Below are 20995 nucleotides of genomic sequence, written 5' to 3'. Positions count from 1 at the left end.
CTAAAAAAGAATGCTTTTAAAGAAGTGCAGCATACGCTGACAGTGTATAATCTCATTTTATGGTGTGCTATGTTATGTGCTTGCGTATAAAATTTGCCCTTCCGTTGTAAATATCTACAGGTAGCTTAAAACAGATTTGGATGTAAAAGAGAAGGGGACAGAATAGAAAATCTCAATATAGTTTGTTTTTTTCAAAATTATTATGTGTTGGTCATCAGTCCCATCTTAATTGCCTTGTACTTGCAGCCACTGAGGAATAGATAACTTGTGGGGAAGGCAGAGGGATTCTACTCCAGTCGGTGTTGCATTTTCTTTTCCCCTCGTTCCAGACACTTGTTATTGATGTTTGTACTGTTGGCGCAAAGCATAGATCAGTGCATATCCAAAGCAGACTGTGGACTTTGTCCTTTGGTCCTCAGTCACACACTGTGCCCCTGAAGATTACATAGTTCAAGTCTCTTCAAGGGTTGACCTGCAGAGAAAATATAGGTGTGTTTTGGTTTTGGAGAAGCCTCTACTAAACAACATTTGGAGTGTGCTTTTTGACCAGGGTAGTCTCCTTTTTTTGCAGATGTGGTCAACAGAGCAGAATCTGACTTGGTTTTGCTTTTCCTGTACTGATAAAGATACTTTTCCCATTTAAGGGGGAAGAAGAGTTGGACGTGATGTTTGATACTGCACAAGGGAAGCTAAGATCAACATTAGCCCAAGCTGAGAAAATCTGGACTGTCACAGATGAGGGATGTGGGTCAGATAGGTCAGCAAGGATCTGCTTCATTATGGCTAAAAATACCATGTCCCAAAATAACATGCACTGGTTGGGTGCTGTGACTAGAGACTGACTTTAGTCACCTGTAAGAACTTTTGGAAGAAAGGGATACATCCATTAGTCACCTTTCAAATCCTGCCCTCCCACACTGCCTGAGCAGCATGGGATATCTCAAAGTGCTTTTAAAGATCTCAAAAACCACCAAGACACCCCAAACCAAAAAACTGGACTGGTTTAAACTAGAAATGTGAGACTATCTTTAAAGAGCCTACTGTGCCTACAGAGCAGCTGGGTCTCAGGTAGTGCTGAGATAGCAAGCTGGGGTGTGCCTTCAGAAGATCTTCGTGATTTGAGGTTCTGCTTTGCATTTTGCGGTATGGGTTGTTCTTTTAAATTTATTTTTCTTAGTCAATTGAGAGGACAGGGTCTGGCCCCACAATTTATGACTGTGGTAGGACTGTGATCGTAGTTTGGAAGTGTAAAGATGCTTTGTCGGGGTGTACGCTTGCCCTTCTCTCTGAAGGCATACCCACATAAACTACTCTTGCATGTCACCTACAGCCTGCAGGAGTTTATTACTTTAATTGCTCCAGAGCTGTTAGAGCCCAAAGTTCTCCTTTGTAGGAAAGCCCTAAGTTCCACCACCAAATCAATGGGACACCGGGATCCAAGTGCCTACAGCAAGGTTTGTTGGAGGGCCCAGTCTGGATGTCCGGTGTTTAACCCAGGCCATCTGCCAAGCATTTCTTGCTGCTTGGCTCTGAGATGATCAGCTGGTAGGAGACAGTTTCTTAGGCAGTTCAGGAGGTCTGCGCCCAGCGTGCATGGAATCCACGCTGGTATCCTGTGTGAGTCAAGTGCTTTCTGGTTTGGATAGTGTTATATTCACAAGGGTGATATTTCTTCTAGGACAGTAAATTTAAACTTCACAGCCCATAAGCAGAATAAGTAACACCAAGACAGGTCCTATGTGCTTGTAGCTGACATAATGATGGTCTTGGCACTCTGTGGTGTAGCTTTGACAAGCACCTGAGTAACTTCTGACCTTTGGTTTGTAAATCACTTGGGTGCATCTCGCGAGTGGTCTCCCTGCTTGCTTTCACTTAGGCATAAGCAGGTTATTAGTGACCACACTTTGGGAAACTTTTTCAGCCCAAAAGAGCCTGGCTTTGTTTATTAAAATTTCCCCTACAAAAATGACATTTCCAAGCTCTAATGTCATGTCTGGACAGAGCAGGCTACACTCTGTTATTAGCAGTGATGTAAATCCCAGTCACCCTCACAAACATATGGGAACTATTGAAATCCCTTCTGCCTACAAATCATTAATTGGCAACGATGTTCTGAATTCATCATCTTGTCAGCAGGGTTCCTGTTTGAAGAAGGCACTGACAGTAACAGCTGAACAGTTTCTTTCGCTGGGGACACTGAGGTTGTAAATATGACATGGTCTAATCTCCTTATATAATGTACTCATTCTCTCAATTAGTATAGGCAGATAAGTAGTAGTTACTGTAAAGAACCCAAACTACCCAGATTTTGACACCTCCTTTGGCAGCATGGCCCATTTATCAGCAACTGCTGTGGGACAGCTAGAGGTAAATTGTGACTGTTTTGGGACAAATTTATAAAGGACTAGTGTTAAGGTTCATTATTCACAAGAATAAATTGCTGTACTAGTTAATAAGAGAAATGAAAACGGTTGCTTTATGAATTTCTACGCTGGTTTCCAGAGTGGTGATTTGGTGCCACTAAAAGACCGGTGGTTATGGACTTCGTCTTGGTTCAGCTGGTGCTGTCTGAACGGGTCTTTGAAGAAAATTCCCAGTTTCAGGTCTGTCCAATTTCAAGTCTCCTAATGGTGGTCTCCTTAGCAGGCGGTATTCAACTGAATTTGAGGGCCACATCCTAAAATGCTGTAAAACTTGATGTAGTGCCACTGAAGCCTCTGACTTTAGGGGGTTGCAAGCATCTAAACTTCTGACCTTTGGTTTGTGAATCACTTGGGTGCATCTTGCAAGTGGTCTCCCTGCTTGCTTTCACGTTTTCACTTAGGCATTAGTGTTAGGGGTTTGGCCAAACAGTTTGTCTGCCCCAGTCTGTGCTTTCCTTCTCCCTGCACTTGCATAGATGAGTTTTATTATAACTTCGATTTAAGTTGTTTACTGTATACAGCAGGGCTCACTGCTGTGGTTTGTGTAGGAAATGAATAAAGTCACTATGAAAATGGCACCTTCTAGCACTTCTCTTTGTATTCATCCTCACCTTCAAGCCCAATGTGTTCTCAGTGAGGAGCAAGAAGTGCTTATTTTTATGCCTTTAAAGGCTCTGGAGCACATGCTGCTGGAAGGGAGGGGTTGTTGAGATGTTAAAGTAATGAGAGCCAAATACACTTGCGGTGGTGAGGTTCTGCTAGTGACTGGGGGGCTGCAGAGCGGTAACTGCCAGTGTAATTGATTTGCAGAGCCTGATACTTTTCAGCTGCTTTTAGAGCTGAATCACAAATTAATAAAATATTTGAGTAAAAAAAGGAAAAACTGCAATGAATGAGAGCCAAGCTGAAAAGGCGAGTAATGAGGTCGGGAGGTCAGGAGGCTCTCCTTTCCAAGAATCTATGCATGCTGCTACTTAAAGAGACATCAAAAGGAGTACAGCTGGATATAGCCAGTTAAAAGATATGGACAAGATTACAGATGTTAAGAGGTGGACAAAATAATGGAGGAAAACTAAGTAAAATCTTTCTTCACTCTTGCCTTCTTCTGAGGAAGAACTTTGAAGGTTGGAGGGAGGATGGGTTGGGGTACGGTTTTCTGGTTTGAGAAAGGAAAATTGCTGGCACGGGGAAACATTTAGGTTTTGGGAGTTTTTTGTAAAACAACTCTACAATGTTCAAACCCTTCTGCTGTCTTAAATGTTGGTGTTTGTTTGAGTATTCTTCCCTTAATCAACTTTGCTAAGCATACCTCAGTGCATTTACACAACAATATTTATTTTTGCTGATTGTTCCTTGTGTTGTGATTCAGCTGAGCTCTTGCTAAGAGAAATGAGTATTTCTTACAGAAAACAAAGGCTGCAGAAGAACCTTGTGTTTGTGGGTCTTTTATTCCGGATATAATTAAAACTAATTGACATAGGTGGCTGCCATACATAGATCACAAGTTTACCTGCCAAATCAGTTCTCGGGTGATTTTGTTACTGGGTGATTGGGAGCGGAGCAGAGTTGCTCATCTTCCTCTGAGAGCGATGCAATCAGCACAGACATTTGAAGACACTTTCCCAGAGTGGTGATTGCCCCCCTGTTGATCAGCTATTGGAAGGATATTCAGAGGTAATTGTGTTTTTGCAGCTGTGCGGGAGGAGGCAGGCAGAAGTAGTGACCCTCAGCTGGTGGGTAGCAGAAGGCGCTGTCTGTGGAGGCTTGGGAGGCAACTTAGGGCTTGCAAAGGCGGTGATGGTAGAGCCATGCTTGATGACTGTTGTGTTTCTGTGTCTGCACAGCAGCCATCCCAGAGGCCCAAGCTGTGAATGAAACACATAGCTGACACCACAATAAAAAAACCCCTGTATTTTTCAGAAATTCTCTGTGTGTTTTCCTCAGGTAACGCAGTGCTGCAGCTCAGCCGTTGCCTTCCCTGTCCCCTTATTTCTAGGAAATGGAAACATGCTGCTACACAGGTAACCTTATTTTGGAGCTTGGGCTTTCGCTCCGAAGCAGCCAGCGTTTCTGTTTTTGCATCTGACGTAGGTGCAGGAGGGGGACAACTTTTCTTCAGCCCCCTCCACAACTTGCTTGCCTGTCTCTCCGCCTCAGCTCAGCTGAACTCTCTCGCTCTAAGCTCCTTGTTACGGATGCTAGATAGACAGGCTAAATCCTGCCTGTCTTGTGGGAGACTTCCCAGCTGGAACTCAGGTGAATAAGGCAAGTGTGCTTTTACCCTTGTGGTGGAGTAGAAAGCAAGCAAATTCCAGGGATAAAAAACCACATCTCTTTAATTGTTCTACTGGGAGGTGATTACATGGCAAGAAAAACATTGATGGAAATATTCTGTATATGGAGAATACTGAATTTGGAAATACAGTTGCCCCTCCAGGGAGTTCTTTGCCCATCATTCATACTTCTTGTGCTTTTTTCTGATTAAAACCAAATTGGCTGGGAGTTTAGCATGGTAGGTGTTTATACAATTATGAGCTGAAGTGCCTAGTTAATTTTAATTAGGCACGAAATCAACCAGTGTCAGAATAGCTGAATTCTTGGCCACACGGTGTGTATTATCTTTTGAAATGTAAAGAAAATCACTTGAATGCTACATTTCAGCAAAAGACAGTTGTCACTGGAGGGGGAATAGGTTTTATTCTGTAGAGAGGTGTGAGCATGTATATATTTAGGTGTTTTGTTCTGCAGCTGAAATAATTAACAAGTGCAGGGGAATGTTTTCCACACACCAAAACTGTGTCGCCACAGGATTGATTAAATATTACTCTCTTCTTTGTTTTATTTTGCATGTATATTTGCCTTCGTTATAGAAGGCATGTGTCTGTGTACGTGCAATATATTGTGGTTTACTAATGAGTTGTAACCTTCTGCACCACCTTGTATGCTGATACATAACATAACTTGAACATTACTTCAACATAACTTGAACACTGCCTTTGGTTTTAGCACTCTTGAATATAGGGTATCCATTGGTAGCTTAGGGAGTTTCTTAAATTATGGGATGGGTGATGTGTTACAGGAGAAAGGGAGTGTTAGCCATGGTGATGTTAAGTTCTTGTGATTGCCAGCTTCGACTTTGAATTGCTTAGAAACAGCTTGCTTATTAGCTGTGGGTTTTTTAAACAATTAAGGACTCTGGAGAAATACTAAGGATAAAGTACATGAATGCTGGTTGGCAATACAGGGAATTTAATTGCCTTGATTTAAGATACGGATGTTCCCAGCTGCCCACTCTGTCCCATTGCTGGAAGCTGCTGCTGGCTCTGCAGAACTGGATAGTCTGCCCATGAGCTGATGTGACCAGTGGGGGGCTTGTCTTGATGCCCCAGCCTGAGGGCAAAGACAGACAGACATGGGCACTATTCCTGGGTAGTGACCTTTAGCAGAAGGGTGCCTGCAACCTCATCAACTGCCAAGGGTCTGCCATAACTTCCTTGCCAGAACCCCCATTCCACCTAATGTATATGGGGTATTAAAATTAACTTGTACTGCTCTGTTTTGCTCGTAATTTGGGCTTTCAGTTTTGTGTTTCTTATTCAGAAACACTTAGCAGTAGTTGATGATGTGTTGACATTTCAGTAATAGGCTTTTCTCTCTGCATGCTTTACATCCTGACCATTTTACCTTGCTTTGGGTTAACACTGAGGCTGAAATCCAGGCTCCACGGACAAAGGCTACAGTTATGCCTTGTATGAACAGATTCACAGCTTAATTTTTATTTCATTTCTTTAGCTGGGTGAACTTGTATTCCTTATAAGGTAGATGTTCAGTATTCTGCAGTAAGAGCAAAGAGACTGCAACACAGATGTCTGCAGAAGGAAGTGAATCTCTTGTTCACATACACAGAGATTCCCATTTATTTTGCTGGACGTTTGCTCATTTTCTGTCGCTGAAGAAGTTAATCAAGTATAAACACAGTGGTATCCACGACCAACACATGGTTAAGGTTGTATTGAGCATGGTACTGATGTACTTCCATTTTTTATTTCCCTCAGGGTGGCTATGAGGTTGTAAATACCAGAACAAACTCAAAGAGCAAGGCTAGGTGTTGTATAAGCCCCAAACAGTATATCCAAAACAGATTAAAGAAGAGAAAAGATACAATGCCAGGCTTGTGAATGTCCTTTATTACTTTCATATACCTGTCCTACCTTTATAAATGTAGAGAAAAGATACAATGCCAGGCTTGTGAATGTCCTTTATTACTTTTATATACCTGTCCTACCTTTATAAATGTATGTCCTTAAAAAAAGGAGCTGAAGTTTGAAGAACTGGGGTTTAAGATGACAACTTTCTTCTTACTGTAAATGACAGTGAATCAAGTTAAAGCCAAGGAAATTTCCCAGCTCCTGAAAATCCAGACTCCAGGAGCTGCAGCTCAGTGGCATTATCAGCACAAACCCACTGGCTGGGTGGTGAAACAAGGCTGTCTGCTTGCCTTCCCATGCCCAAGGTCACGTTCCTGGAAGCAGGGTGGGTGGGAGAGGATATGCATCAGCAGAGCATCTTCATCTGCATCTTCAGCCTGGCATCCCACTGTGGCGTGATGGTGGTGGGCTCAGCTTCCATGGCAGGTTTGCCTGGCCAGTGTGGCACAGGAGATGGTGCTGACTTAGGATGTGACCCATTCTTGCGGTGAGACTTGGGGGTGTATTGAGACATGTTCTCGGGGTAGGCTTAGAGCGGCTTGTGAGTAGTTTTACTGGCACTTCAGGCATGACTGTTTCAGTGTGAGCAAAGAAATACTTAACGTAGACTATTAAAAACATTTCCAGGTCATACAAAGGGCTTTTCTCTGTTGGATCTTCAAGGATCTATGTACAAAGTAGGTCAGAGTCACTATTCCCCATTTAAAAAATGACAGCCTTGGGCCAGAGGCTGTTGTTCAGTGCCAGCCAGAGGCTAGAGCCTGAACCCAGACTCTAGGTGTCCATGCTGTACTTGATCTCATGTGCTCTTTCTATGATCTTACACTAACCTAAAACCTTTGTAAGATCATCCATCTCCAGGTGGATTCATTAGGTAGTAACAACAAACTTACCCTTCCTGTATAGCTGGAGTTTGAACAGAAGTTGGCTTTGCAAAAGGCTTGCTTTTGTACCTCAATTAGATGTTTTCCTTCAAAAAAAGTTTGGCCTGGAGGTGCATTTCCTGAGTAGGACTCTCACATCAACTGGAGCCTCTGCCTAGTGTGGAAGGTGTTCAAAGAATCCATCTCTGTCACAAGGTCCCTTTCACTGCCAAAGCCTTAGGGTTATTGAGTACCAGACCCTCTTTGTATAGGTAAAAAAAGCATGCTCTGCCCCAGCAGACTCTCCAGTCCCTCTACACATGTGACTAGTATTACTGGAATAAAGTGAGCCTGCCTAGGGAGCCAACATGATCTTTATTGAACTCAGGAGTCACCATTACCATCCACCATGTGAAATGGCTGCCTTCTGTGTGGTCATAAGGGTCGCTCTGCTATGGTACTAATTCCCCAAATAATGCGTTAGAGGTCTTACACGGAGTTGGACGGTCTGTCATTCCGTTGCAACAGTGACAGAGGTCACAGCATTGCCTTCAAAAGCTGCCTGGAAAAGGGAGCTTTTTAATTACTGCAGAGCCAAAGGAAAAGCTGTTTCCTACGAGTGTGGGGAATGTGCTAATTTGGTATTCGGCAAAAGCAGCCTGCGGGTTGCAGCTTCCCAGCTCCGAGCTGCTTTGCAGATAGCACGCAACCCAGGTAGTGACAGAGCCGGGACCGTGGACTTCATTACTGCGGGGGCTCTGTGCGGATTCGAGAAGCACCAGTGATGATGGGATCTTGGGACAGGAGCCAGCAATTTATTAGTATAAATCCAAGGCAACTGGCATGTTAATTACTGGAAGAAATCCACAGCGGGGGAGGAAGGGGTTCAGGATGATGGGGAGGTACCGTGGTTAATTGCCAAGGTGCACGGATGCCCTGTGACTCTGTGCAGTGGGATTTCCTGCATTGCAACGGCTGACTTGCAGCAGGTTATTATCTCCCAAGGAGGAAACCTTTAAGGCAAAGTGTCTGCAGAAGGAGTTTGTGGTGAAAATGGCTAAAGGCTCTTAGAGTACTGTGGCAAAATCAGTCATGGGACCCTCCGGTACCAGGTCAGGTGTTGCTCAGGGCTTTTGTGCACATATGACTGCTGGTAAGGGGTGAGCGTATCTAGTTGATGGGATTTCACTCTTCCTGTGCTAGCTTGTTTTGGGACTGCTTTTTCGTGAGCACTTGATGCTCTTTCAGTGCCAGAGCAGGTGATCGGCAGGAGGCTCATCCTAGAAGTGGAATGCGTGGAAATGGCTACAAACCCATGCAGAAATGGGCAGGTGTCTGCCTTGCCCTCTCTGCCTACCCAAAGTCCTCAGTAAGGCTCAGATAAAAGCTTTTCTCTCCTTCCTATGCAGAAGGCTGGCCTGTATTATTTATTTATTTGTGTAAAGCCTGGTTGTTGTGTTTTTTTTTTTTAATAGCTTTTGTATTATTTTTCTTTGCTCTCACAGTTCAAGCATGATTTAATATGTCAAAACTAGTTTGCTTAGCTGGCCTTGATTGTCTTGCATACTTCCACTAAAACAGGGCAGTCGTCCTTCCAGGCATGCTGCTGCCCAGACAAATGAAGTGTCACAGCAGCTAGGACCTGCTCTCATGTTGTGACAGCAGTAGCATCCCCCGACAAAGCCGGCAGCAGGGAATTTAGGTATGGGGTTAATGCCTACAGACGTGGCTTGGGTCAGAGCAGTGTGGGCCAACACAAGCAGATTCAGAGACAAGCTTACGCTTGAGGGACTTAATAGATCATTCATGTGCAAAGGCATTTTGGTCCAGATTGAGAGTCTAGCTAGTACCAGAGAGAGAAGGGAACTGTCCTGTTGGTGCCTACACTGGTGAGCAAGGCAGAAGTGGCACTCGGAGTCCTTGCTGCAGGGTAGTCCTGCCAGACTAATGCATCTGGGTGCAGGTTTCCTGGCAGAAGTGAGTTGCAGCATGATCTTGTGCTTTCTGTAGTCAGTGGGGATTTTATAATTGATTTTGGTGGGAGAGAGATGATAATCCTTTATAATATATTCTTAACTACTAAATGATTTCCTGGCCTGGATCTTTATTAAGTGTTGCACTGACAGCCAGCAGAGCACAGCCTATAGGGTAGAAATTCAGTTCATAATAATAGATGTAACTCAGATCAGACCTATTTCTCAGCAGTCTGATCCTGATCACCTCCAAACCTTCCAGTACCAGAGTTTCTAGCTCTTTGTGGTTGTCTTTTTCCCATCTCATGCAGGGAGACACAGGCTAAAGTTTATCTGTGTGTTTCTGCACTGTGCTCCGTTGAAAAGAGTTGGGAAGAAGTTTTGAGTCACTCCTCACTCCTACTACAGTTTAAAATGGCACGTCAGCCCTTTGAGCCTGCTTGCAGGACTTGGTGCATCATAGGAAGCCTTTGCTAAGCTGCTGCTGTGGTGCTGTGTCCTCGGACTCTTGCTCTGCGCTTGGTGCCCTCATTCTTGATGTTTTTGGGCTCTCGCTTCCCGGATGCGTCAGTAACACAAAACTCAGCAGTCAGGTCAGACACCTCCTGGTGCTTTTTGCTGGTGCGCTACGTGGAGTTTTCACTCTCTGGTGTGTGGGATGGCTGCCAACTAGAAGTCTGGTGCTTGGGGATGAGTGAAATAATTGTATGAGTCTGTTATTGACTGAGCTCTGAGCATGGCTAATGGCATCGACAAGAGCTGTGTCATCTTGATGGTGAAGGTGGTGAGTTACACACTGGCTCTGAAATGTCGCGTGTTAAGTGCACTGGTAAGGGGGAGGGGCAGTGCCCCCTGCCAGACCCTGCCCTTCCAAAATATTGTAGGGTACTGTTTGGTTTGGTGGCCTCCCAGCAGTTCCTAAGGCAGAAAGGTGCTTGGAGAGATCCAAAAAGTCTGCTTTTTTCCTGGTTTTCTGTTTCAAGATGAGACTACGCTGTGTCAGACCTTGGTATACAAAGCAGCTGGCCAGTATTATCTGGAAACTTGATCCCATGACTGTGTAAACCTGTGATTGAATGCATGCTCTTACAGAATATCAAGATGCCTGTGCATGATGCCTTCTGTGTCTTTGGTCATGCCTGTATGGCTAAGTAGTTTGCTCCACTTCGTGTGTGCTGTGCACATGACTAAGAACACAATGCTTCTAATGTGGCATGTGCGTTTAATACCATGTGTAGCTTTGGGCTAACAGGAAAATGGGTCTTTTACAAGGAAAGCAAGACCAGCCCAAGCTGAAGTCAGTGTTTTCAGGTGGTGGCATTTGCTTTTAGGTTAGAGGCATAAAAGCATTAGCTTAAAGTTCCGTTGTTCCTTTTCAGTGAGCTTGTTGTAAGCATTTTGCCACTCTGGTCGAGGAGAAACGGAGGCTGTGCAACAGTCGTGCTGCAATTATGTCCGTAGGACGTCTGAGCCTGCAGAGGTGTTGTGTGATTTAGTCAGAGGCATGTTGTCTCTGCCTGTGTGCTGCTGGCAGATGGGTGAGGGCCTGTAGAAAGCCAAGCTAGACCATTTCTGGTTGTGGAATCCCCTTCTGTGTTTTGCATTATGTACGTGCATGCAAACAGCGTGGGCTGTGAATACAGAGAAATAAAAATATCCTTTCTGAAACTTCATTGAGCAAAGGCTTCTGGTTTAACAAATTCAAATTTTACATGTTCCAAAGACTGATTTCCAGATGCCATTGGGAAAAGTGTTGGGCCACATTCAAATTAGCCTTATTGTTCCATAATATCTTACTGGAGTACAAGGTTAATTAGTACCATAGGCAATATGCATTATTCATCACAGCAATCAGGCTTTTCTTCTGTTGGGTTGTTGTATGCTGCAAATGTTTTCCCTTCCAATACAAAATCCTTGATATATTACTTTCATATTTAATCCTGCCAAACCATATTTTTGATATATAAATTATGTGGGCACTCCAATGCTGATGGAAAACATTTCAGGTGTCAAAAGGACATCTTAATGTTTAACTCCTGGCTTGCTTGGGCATAGACCTCCAGGACCATGGGAGATACAAGATGATTTTATTAACACCCATCTTCAATATGACCCGAACTGGGGATAGCACTACTGATGTCAGTAGCGCTGTGTTTTACATCAGTAGTGTTTTCAGTGCTAGTTATTAGCAGTATCTCATTGCAAAGTGCTGAAGTTGTGTTGCCACTGCAGCGCTGTAGCTGCTTCTAATATCCCAGCACAGATCTCGGGCATCTCCATTCCCACCTCGAGGGTTGTGGCTGGGGAAGGCACTTTCTAGCAGGGCTTCTTCAAGCACAAAGGCTAAATATGAGGTGCCCTTGGCTACCTCTGCTCCGGGGTCCCACGTGGGTCGCAGCAGGGAGTAGGGGGATGCTGGCTGGCTGGTTTGCACAAGGTCTGGTGAATGGTGGCTCTCCCTTGCAGAGCCTGTTTGTGGTGCAGAGGGTTTGGCATGCCTTTCTCCATTTAGGAAACCAGCACAGCCTCATCCTCAGCTGGTAGCGAGTCCGCTACAGAAGAGTCATGTAGGAGGAATTGTTACACTGTGCTGTGAATCATCTGATCCTTCCTTTCCCTAAAGGCAAGGCACTTTCACCCCTGAGATCCTGCTGCCTGCCTTGTCCAGAATTCAGGAGGCTGAGTCACTCCCATATCCTGAGACTATTGTGCTGCAGGTGCCTGTAGCTTCCAGAGCAGCACTTGGAAAACACAGTGCACTGCAGTGATTCCTCTTTGCCACGGTGCCTGCTTAAAGAATAATATTAATCTGAAAGATGTTTGGGAGGTCTTTCACTGCTGCTTTCTAGCCGACACTTTGCCCTGGCTGCCTTCTGGAGGAGTCTTCAGCCTTCTGTCAGCTGTACGTGTGTTTTAAGTGCATAGATAGGTATCAAGAGGGACAGTTGAGACACAAAGGCCAGGTGACTTGCTGAAGGTCCCACAAACCAATTTTGATGTGGTTGGGAAGCTCAGGCTTCTTGCTTCAGGATTGTGAGCAAGTCCTCTGATCTCTCTTGCTCTCTTGAGAAGGATTTAGGCATATCCCTGCTTTCTAACATAAGATGGTGTAGCCTCCTTGCACAGATGGGCATGCCTTGCAAAATGATGCTGTGCTCTCAGGGCCCGGGGGAGTAATTGGCGCTGACATGACTGGAGGATAAATATGGCAGAGTTTTACCTTAAATAGCCAGCAGCAAGAAATCTACTGCGCTATGCCAGCACCAGCGAGGAATGCTTGAGATTCCTTTGTGTTCAAATCCCAAGCAAATATTTTCCAGCAGCCCTGACTCACTTCCCTCCTGCCCCCCTTGGTCTGTATGTGCATTGTTTTCCCCTCCTGAGTTTCCCTTTAGGAGGAACAGAGCACTTGGCTTAGGTGACCGCTTTGCTGCTTGTCTCCTCCTGGCTGGGACAGAGAGGAATTTTAAGGGCACAAGTTTTGAAGTCTAATGCAGAACACAGTGTTGGTTTTGTGTCAGATAACGGAAAATGAACACGTGCTTTGAAAGCAAGTACCCTCATGTGTCTGGGGCTCTCTGAGCACTTTGGAAACAGCTTTTCAGCAAGAACAGGCAGGTGGATAAATGCCCAAATTACACTTGTCTATCAAACAACTGCATGTCTTTGATCCTTGGCTTAGGCGCTGTTGTGATATAAACAAATGAGCAGTCACAGGATTGTAAAGAGGTGATGATAAGCATTGCCCTTTTCCTTGATTATTACCTGCTGCTTTAAAACAGGTAGCTGAGGTGCTTTTCAGGAGACCTCTGCTCTTTCATGAAACTCCATTTGTAGCATAATTTGGATTGCTTCAGGTTAAAACAGAAGGGTATACATGCAGTATTTGCGTAAAAGTTGATTATAGCCAGCCAAATAATAAGAAAATTGCACCCAAAATATGATTATGCAAATCACCAAAAGTGGAATGGCTTTGTCAGCTTAGTCTTTAAGAGCCTCATCAATAACTTAGAAGCTTCAGTAAATGTGCAGTGCTTGTATGCTACTTTGTTGCACACTGTTAGGACATAAAGGTAAAGGAATTTAATTTTTTTAGGCATTCCTGGGGACAAAAAGAAATATAAAAATTCACAGAAATCAGTGGTGTGTAAATTTATGTTGTGTTGTAGATCAGCATGGTTGAAAGTATTAATGAGACAATTTTCTGCAGATGCTGTGTCCGTAGATCTCTGAAATAGCTCATGGGGGCAAAGATTAGACTGTGTGGCTGGTAAATAATAGAAGAGCTTTGCTCCCTCTTCTCCCCTCCCTTTTCTTCGGCTTACATGACATGAACACTCTTTGTAAAAAGTAGTGTGGTGTTTGGTCTGTACCGGAATGTAACAAAAGCCATCGTTGTTCCAGAGAAAAGTTATATTTCTGTTATGTTTTGATTTTTGAAGTAGTTGGTCTATAGGTCTGTTGAGTCTGAAGAGGAGAAAAACTTAATTGTCATGACTGGCCGGCATTGTGAGTGGAAAAAGAGCCATGAAATCAGAGGGTATACATAGTGGGGAAAAAAGCCCATCATTTTTGCTTTGGCCGCATAGATATAACCAGCAGCTTGAGAATTGTCTCAGTTTCAGATGTGCTTAAAAATACAAACAGCAGGTATACCTGATGGTCCTACCAGAGGAAGGGGAGGTCTGTCCCACCGAGCGGCTGCTCAGGAGGGAGCAGGGGCTGGGGCATGGCATACCAGGCAGCCTACTGCCGGGATGTTTGGCAGGTACTGTGGAGACCCTGTGTTATCCTTTCCTGGTACTGTTATCCCATAAATGTTTTACATCTGCTTGTTAAAGAAGGATGTGGTGCTGGCACTGACCTGTGATTTCCTGAAAAAGACCTCATAAACTCAGGTTTATCCTCCCCCCATCCCCCGGTGCTAGATTTTGGGCTTTGTTTTGATTTGTTGGTTGGGTCCCACCCCACCCCACCCCCAGTAGAAGAAGGAGATCAAAGTTTCCTAGATGCTGTAAAAATCACCATGTTTAAAAATCATTTGAATCTTCATTATTTGGAGGAAAAGAATTAGCTTCTACTTTAAATAACTTGTTTACATTGTGTAGAAGGCAATAAAGGAAAGGTGTGATTTCCTGGGTTTTAAAACAGCAACAATATAATGTTAGTAGCACTAACATGTGGCTAATGTGGCCTTTCCAAAGCCAAGGGAATTTTGCAATTGATGATGAAGAAAAAAGGGCTGAGCAGTCGGTGTCAGTTTTGCTTCTTGTATACTTGCCTTTTGGGGCTGGAATTCCTAGGGCTTTTGTCACAGGATCTGTTGTGCGTAGGTGATGTTGTTATCCTTATTTTGATGATGAGGAAGCAAAGCAAAGAAAGGAATTGCCAAAAGCATATATATCATTCAGTGGAAAATCAGGCTTCCCAGTTTTGTACTCTACTTGCTAAATAAACCACATGTCCGTGCGGATACAGTGACTGTTACTTCCTCTCATTGGTAAGCGTAGGTACGTATCTACTATATTTCAGCTGATCTGAAGCAGCTCACTGTCCTGGCAGTAGTTAGTTTCAGTGATGTGATTTGTAGTTTACCGTTGAGGGTTGTTTTTTTTTTTTTTTTCCCATAGACTAGGCCAGGATTTCAACTGCAGCTCAGTCAAATGCTATTACATTTTGTATTGCATGTTCTCACAGTCTACAGGTTATGCTCAGCTAGGTTAGGGAAGCTGGAGACAGGAGAAATCATTGATGTAGGAGTATTTAATTTCTAATGTCTTAAGCTATTGGGGAAATAGGAGATATTTAACATGTTACAGAAATTCCACTACAAAGTACATGGTATTACTAAGCTATCTGTATCTTCCCTTCTTGAAAAGGCTGGATTAAATATTTTGCTCTGTGCTGACTTACTAAAAAGGATGATTTGCAGCCTTTTCTCTTTTACTGAAGCACCAAATTCTAAACATGCCTTCCAGCATTTGCTTTAAAATAGCATGCCACCGTGGATGGTGTTTCTACATATTTAATTATCTCTTGAAAAGAGAGTGAAAGTGTGGATCGGTGCCTTACTAAGCAAAATGCCTCTGTTTTGCATCCTGTGGCAACAGGACTAGATCTCTTCCTCTTAAGTAAAAATGAAAACAAAAGCTCTTACTGTCTTCATGCAAAACTGGCAATCTATATTTAGACAAAACCTCTCTGACTTGCAGCTTCTACAGGCAAAAGATTAGCGAGGCAAAACAGGCAAGTGCAAAGTTTCCAATAAACGATGAAGAACTACTATGCAGAAGTGAAATCTGCTGTGAGCTTTCAGTCCCTTAAATTGAACTGTTTTATACCATAATGCTATCAGGATATTTCATTGTACACAGAAGGGCAAGGGAATAATAAAATGTATGCACTAGAATTCCTATGTGAGGGTGAGTTCCTTGAATTTATCAGTCTTGCTGGTGTGCCTCCAGAAATTTTCCCCCAAATGATGACTAGTTCTTTAATTACACTTAGGGCTGTGTTGTTGTTGGTGTTTGAAACTACAGATTGAATTTAGTAATGTAAGTGTCATTAATCTGGTGAAATAAAAATGCTGAGCTTTTTAATATTTTTTTTATTAAAATTTAATGTTTTTAATTGCTTTGAAGAGATTTAATGCTAAACCAGCTGATATAAATCTGCTAGTCTCCTCTGTAATTGTCTCTCTCAAGCATGTGCCTCTCTTCAAGGGAACTTGGCTCACACTAATTTCAAAGCTGTTTACTGCCTGCATGAATTTGATGGACTCTCACTTTTATTGTTAAAAGTTGTTAACATCAGAGGTGACCAGGAAACTGAAGTGGCAGAGTCTATATATAGTATTAATTGTCCTATATTTCTTGTAGAGTAGCACAGAAAAGCCCCAGTCTTTCTGTTATGCTCTAGATGCCTTGAGCCTGTCTGAAAGAGTTTGCGGGTTTGAGTCATACTGTCTTTTAAGCCTTACAGGTGAGCTTTTTGCCCCTGTTTTGGGGGACTTGCCAGTGTAGCAGACTTGTGCCTTACTTTTTGATCTTGTAAAGGCAGGTGTATCGGTGCCACTACTTGGATATTGCCGGTTGTAAGGCATTGGGAGATGTAGCTTTGTAGCTGTATCAACTTGGTGCATTGAGGTTTCAAACAGTTCTAAATGGAGTAAAAATATGCCATTGTTTTCATGACTGCATTTGTTTATTCCTGAATAAGCTTCTGTCTTTTTCCTGTGGGATTTTGTTTTCCCCTCTTTTTTTTTTCTTCTTCTTTTTTTTTTTTTTTTTTTTTTTTTTACCAGACATACTTTTCATAACTAATCATGTAACTGGTATGTTTCAGATGAGCAAGGGAGAGCATTACTTGAGCTGTGTTCTAATTTATATGTATATATGAAACAAGGTGGATTGGCATTCCTTCTGAAAGAAATCTTTGTGGCTACTTCGTTATGTTCATTCAACTTCTTTGGGCCTGTCACCATTTGTACTGGTGTGAAGTGAGTCCAGATGAACTCCCTTCCATGCTTCACTTCCTTGCATCGAAGGGCTGAGAAGACCTTGCCCCAGGGGTCAGGATAGAGCTGCCTGCATGTCAGTAAGTGTATTTAGCCATCCTAATAGTAAATATTGTGGTTGAGAGGCAGTGGTATTCACAGGGGAGCTGAATCATTGCAGTCACTTCAGAGCAACAAAGAGTGGAAACTATACCAGCCTTGAAGATGAATTGGTGCTGCGGTGATTAAAAAGATATATTTTTCCCCATGTTCCATGTAGGAGTCAGCATTGTTTTCCCTGGGGATTTTTGTCAGTCTGTAAATAAAAGATGCTGACGGTTTCCTTGGGGAGCAGCTTAAGGTCTGAGAACATCGTTTGCCATCAGATACTCCTCATTAGGCAGTGGCTCGCATAGGGGAAGGCAGGGAGGGTGCTGAGCGTCGGCACTTTTCTTTCCCTGGTTGAGTCACCCCTTCCCTTTTTGGGCCTTGGTGTCCCACCATCTAGCTGAGATGAGGGAATACCTGTGGATCAGCATCCCCAGGTCTTTGAGGTGGTGGTGGGGAGAAGGTTTCTTGGGGACTCAATGCTGTGTGAAGTTAGAGAAGTCCGCATAAATACTGTGTGTCTCAGCACGGGGCAGGGAGCCTGTGCATTTGCAGGCGCGGGGCTGGTGGGGCATGGATGCTCCTGGGTACCACAGTGCAGTTAATGAGCACAGTGCAGTTAATGCTGCTTTTCTTCTGTCGATATGTGAGCAGCTTGGCAAGCAGGTCAGGGAAGGCAAGGGGCAGCTCGTGAGCCCAGTTGCTGTCCTGCTCTTTAATTATTACTGTTTTCAAATCCCTTTTAGTATTCACAGCTCAATTTATGTGCTAATTGACCCTTCTAATAATCAGAAGACAGAGACTACAAAAGTCGGGGTGTGCATTCTCCCGGCAGTGCCACTGTGTAGCTGTGATAAATTATCTGTGGCAAACGTTCTGTTGCCGTGTGGCACTTGGCCTTTATCAACTGGCACATTTTCTGCTGGGTCTGGTGGCCTTCAATGCGAAAGCTGGTCTGGGAATGAAAAAAGCTGAGGGGAGAGTGGCTACCAAGTTCTGTGGTGCTGCTGGAGCAGGGGATGCTAAGGCACAGAGAGGTGGGTGCTGGCTCAGGGAGGGTTTCTGCTGCTGGGGACGGTGGCAGGGGGATGGAGGTGCATCTCCTGCCCCGGGTGGTGGGTTAGGAGCTCAGCGCTGAGTGCATGTTGAAGCGAGTTAGTTATCCACAACTCCTTCTAAGGTATAAACATAAATTTTAAAAAAGTCCTACTTTTCACAGCCTCTCTTGGCTTCCTGTGTTCGCCTCCTGCTCCCGTCCCCCATGGGATGCGAGGTGGAGCAAAACCCAGCTTCCTCAGCGTGTCTGGCTCTTCTCTCTGCCCTCACATACACCACAGCATTTTGCTGGAGCTGCTCGGAATGCAGCTATAATTATTGAGTACATATCTGCTCTCATTCCCTCCCACTCACCCTCTGGTTCCTTGTGCCAGGCCCTGCTTTTCCCTGTAAACCCCCTTGCTCATTCCTTGTGCTTCCACCTCCCCTTTCCCTCCTTCCCACAGCTCCTGGGTGTGGGAGAGGGCCCCCCCTGCACCCCACAGCTCTTCCCACACTCTTCCAAGCCCACCACCAGTGGGGAAGCTTTTCTCTGGTATCCATGTCGGGAAGGGGCAGCGTGCTTGGAGTCTGCCCTGCGATGCCAGTTTGCAGTGTCCCCAGGCCCCTTGCAAGTGGAATCATTGCCCTTTTTTTTTTTTTTTGGGGGGGGGGGGGACACAGGCAGTTTTGCTCTGGCATAGCAGCGCGTACAGGAAGAAAGGAGATGAAACGCCCTTCCTAGCCACCAGCAGCATCCCGGGTGGCTCAGATGGATGGAGAGGCAGGACCCAGCATCTGGGCTTCTGTTACCAGCTGAGTGAGTGAGACTGGAGAAAACCCCAGCTCCCAGCTGCTGGGGAGGATGGGCATAGTGGGATGAGCTCCAGGGGGTGATGGAGGAAAGGGACAGCTTAAGTTGGGAGAGGGATGGCTTGATATTGTGAAGCATATGAGTTTGATTTTCTAGAGCTTTGTCACCGGTGCATGTGAGAGTGAGGAGTGTGGGTGCGACCTGGGCCTTGGGGGATGCCACGTCCTCTGCCTTTAAAAAAGATGGCACTTGCAGTTTTTCTTGGTTGCTAGTTTGCTTGTAAACTGCTTATTTATTTTTTGGGCCATCACAGCGCTGATAAACCTTTTTCCATGGAGGTGGTTTGTTATGTTTGTCCTGGTTATCTGGAGTTGAGAAGTATCCATTTGTACCTTTGGAAAAATCAGTCGTTTCGGGGGAAGCTGTTTTTGTTGGTCCTTCAGCTTCAGGAAAAATTACCATGTTGTTTGCAAAAAACTAAGAAACTCTTTTTCTCCTGGGTGTTTTTGTTCCACAGATTACCGTTTAGTCTCTGAGGGCAGCCCTTTTAGAGAGAAATCAGACATACTGTGCATTAATTTCTTTTTAATCGTTTTTTTCACATCATTGACAAGAGATGTTCACCATGAAAGAAATATGCAAACCTTCTTTTCACTCTTTGTGGTCATAAAATTGGTAAGAGAGCCTTGAAATAGAAAATGTTTTCTGAATTTCTTGGTAAGGTTGTGGAAAGTGAAGGGGAGGTTATCTGATTTGTTAACAGGGCTTGGAAAACTCCCTTGAGAGATGCTGCTATCCATTTTGGCTGCATGTCTGTGCGGAAGTAAGAGTCTGCAAAAACAACCAGATGCACCTAGTGCTTTGAAATAAACAGTCATGATACTGTTTTGAATAGTGCAGTACTTGGGGATCTTGCAGGAGGCAAAATAAGATAAAATATGGGAGAATCAAGAGTGAGTGTTGAAAACTGGGAGGTTTCTAGGTGTAATGCGTAATTACTTAAAAATATCATATTTTATCTTCTCCACAGGCTTTGATGGATCACAATTTTCTAAAAGCAGCAATTTTTTTCTTTGTTTTCATGGAAAGTAATGAAGTGAACACAAGCTGATATGTTTCAAGAAAGCTTCTACCCTGTTAACTAGGGACATATAAAGAATTCATGCTGAAAATATTATGAGCCTGAGTTGTGTATAGCTCGCAGTTTTCATGTTAACCTGTCCTTTGGCTTTATCTTTTTTCTGGTGGAAGGGATGTTGGTAGGAGAGAAAGATGCTTAGATCTAAAACCTTAAACCACATGGTGCTTAGTAGAACAAAACCAGTGAATTATTAGAAAGCAATGTTTGTCAAAAGTGGTCAGTAAAAACAGAGTTCAGTGGGTTTTCTCAGCTCTCCCTGGAGGCAGGTGGGTGTGTAGTAGGTGGCTGGGGCAGGGCTGGTGTATGGGTCAAGCAGCCAAAAGGGAGATGTCTTGGCAACATCCACACTTGGGGAGAAATGTGACTTGAGATGTGGGCTCAGACTTGCTAATGTAGGCTCATCATGGGAAAGAGTACGTTTCAGACTATACCTATTGCTTTAGTTTTTGGAAAAAACGGGGGAAAAGCCTTGGGATTTAGCAACTGGTGAGGCTTTCTCTCGCCTAACCTTTTCATGTTACGCAATTATTTTAGGGGGTTGGTATTCGTTTCCATTTGATAGGTCCCAGTTTGTCTCAAGCCAAGACTGCCCAGATGTAATTACCATATGGTGGCCGTGTATAAATAGTTACGGGAGTGTGGGAAAAAGAGGGAGATGTGAGGAAATGGGTAGACTGTTGGCTGTGTGTCACTGCTTCTTGCAATTAACAGTATCACAGCATTGGAAATGTATGTGTGCAGAAGTTGTGCAGTTTGCTTGAAAATCATGCATTTAAAATCCTAATTATTTGTTGGAATTCTTTGGTTTGCCTCACCAATTTTGCACCTTTATAGTTTTCATTGTCAAGCTTTGCTTGGCAAACATAAGCCTGCAAACCTAATTAGAAAAAGATGGAGGTTGTCATTCTAATGGGTCATTTAATGTAAAGTACCAG

At 43.9% G+C, this 20995-nt stretch overlaps 1 protein-coding gene across 9 annotated transcripts in view; it reads left to right on the top strand.

Moving 5' to 3' along the window:
* The window catches only part of EPHA5 (EPH receptor A5), a 209792-nt gene that overhangs the window by 55256 nt on the left and 133541 nt on the right, over positions 1 to 20995 (top strand). The gene's annotated exons all lie outside the window — the stretch shown is intronic.

The sequence above is a fragment of the Falco punctatus genome (genome assembly GCF_963210335.1).
Source record: "Falco punctatus genome assembly, chromosome: 1".
Taxonomy (NCBI): Eukaryota; Metazoa; Chordata; class Aves; order Falconiformes; family Falconidae; genus Falco; species Falco punctatus.
The sequence above is the reverse complement of the archived record's forward strand: the minus strand, read 5'-3'. Positions and strand labels throughout refer to the sequence as shown.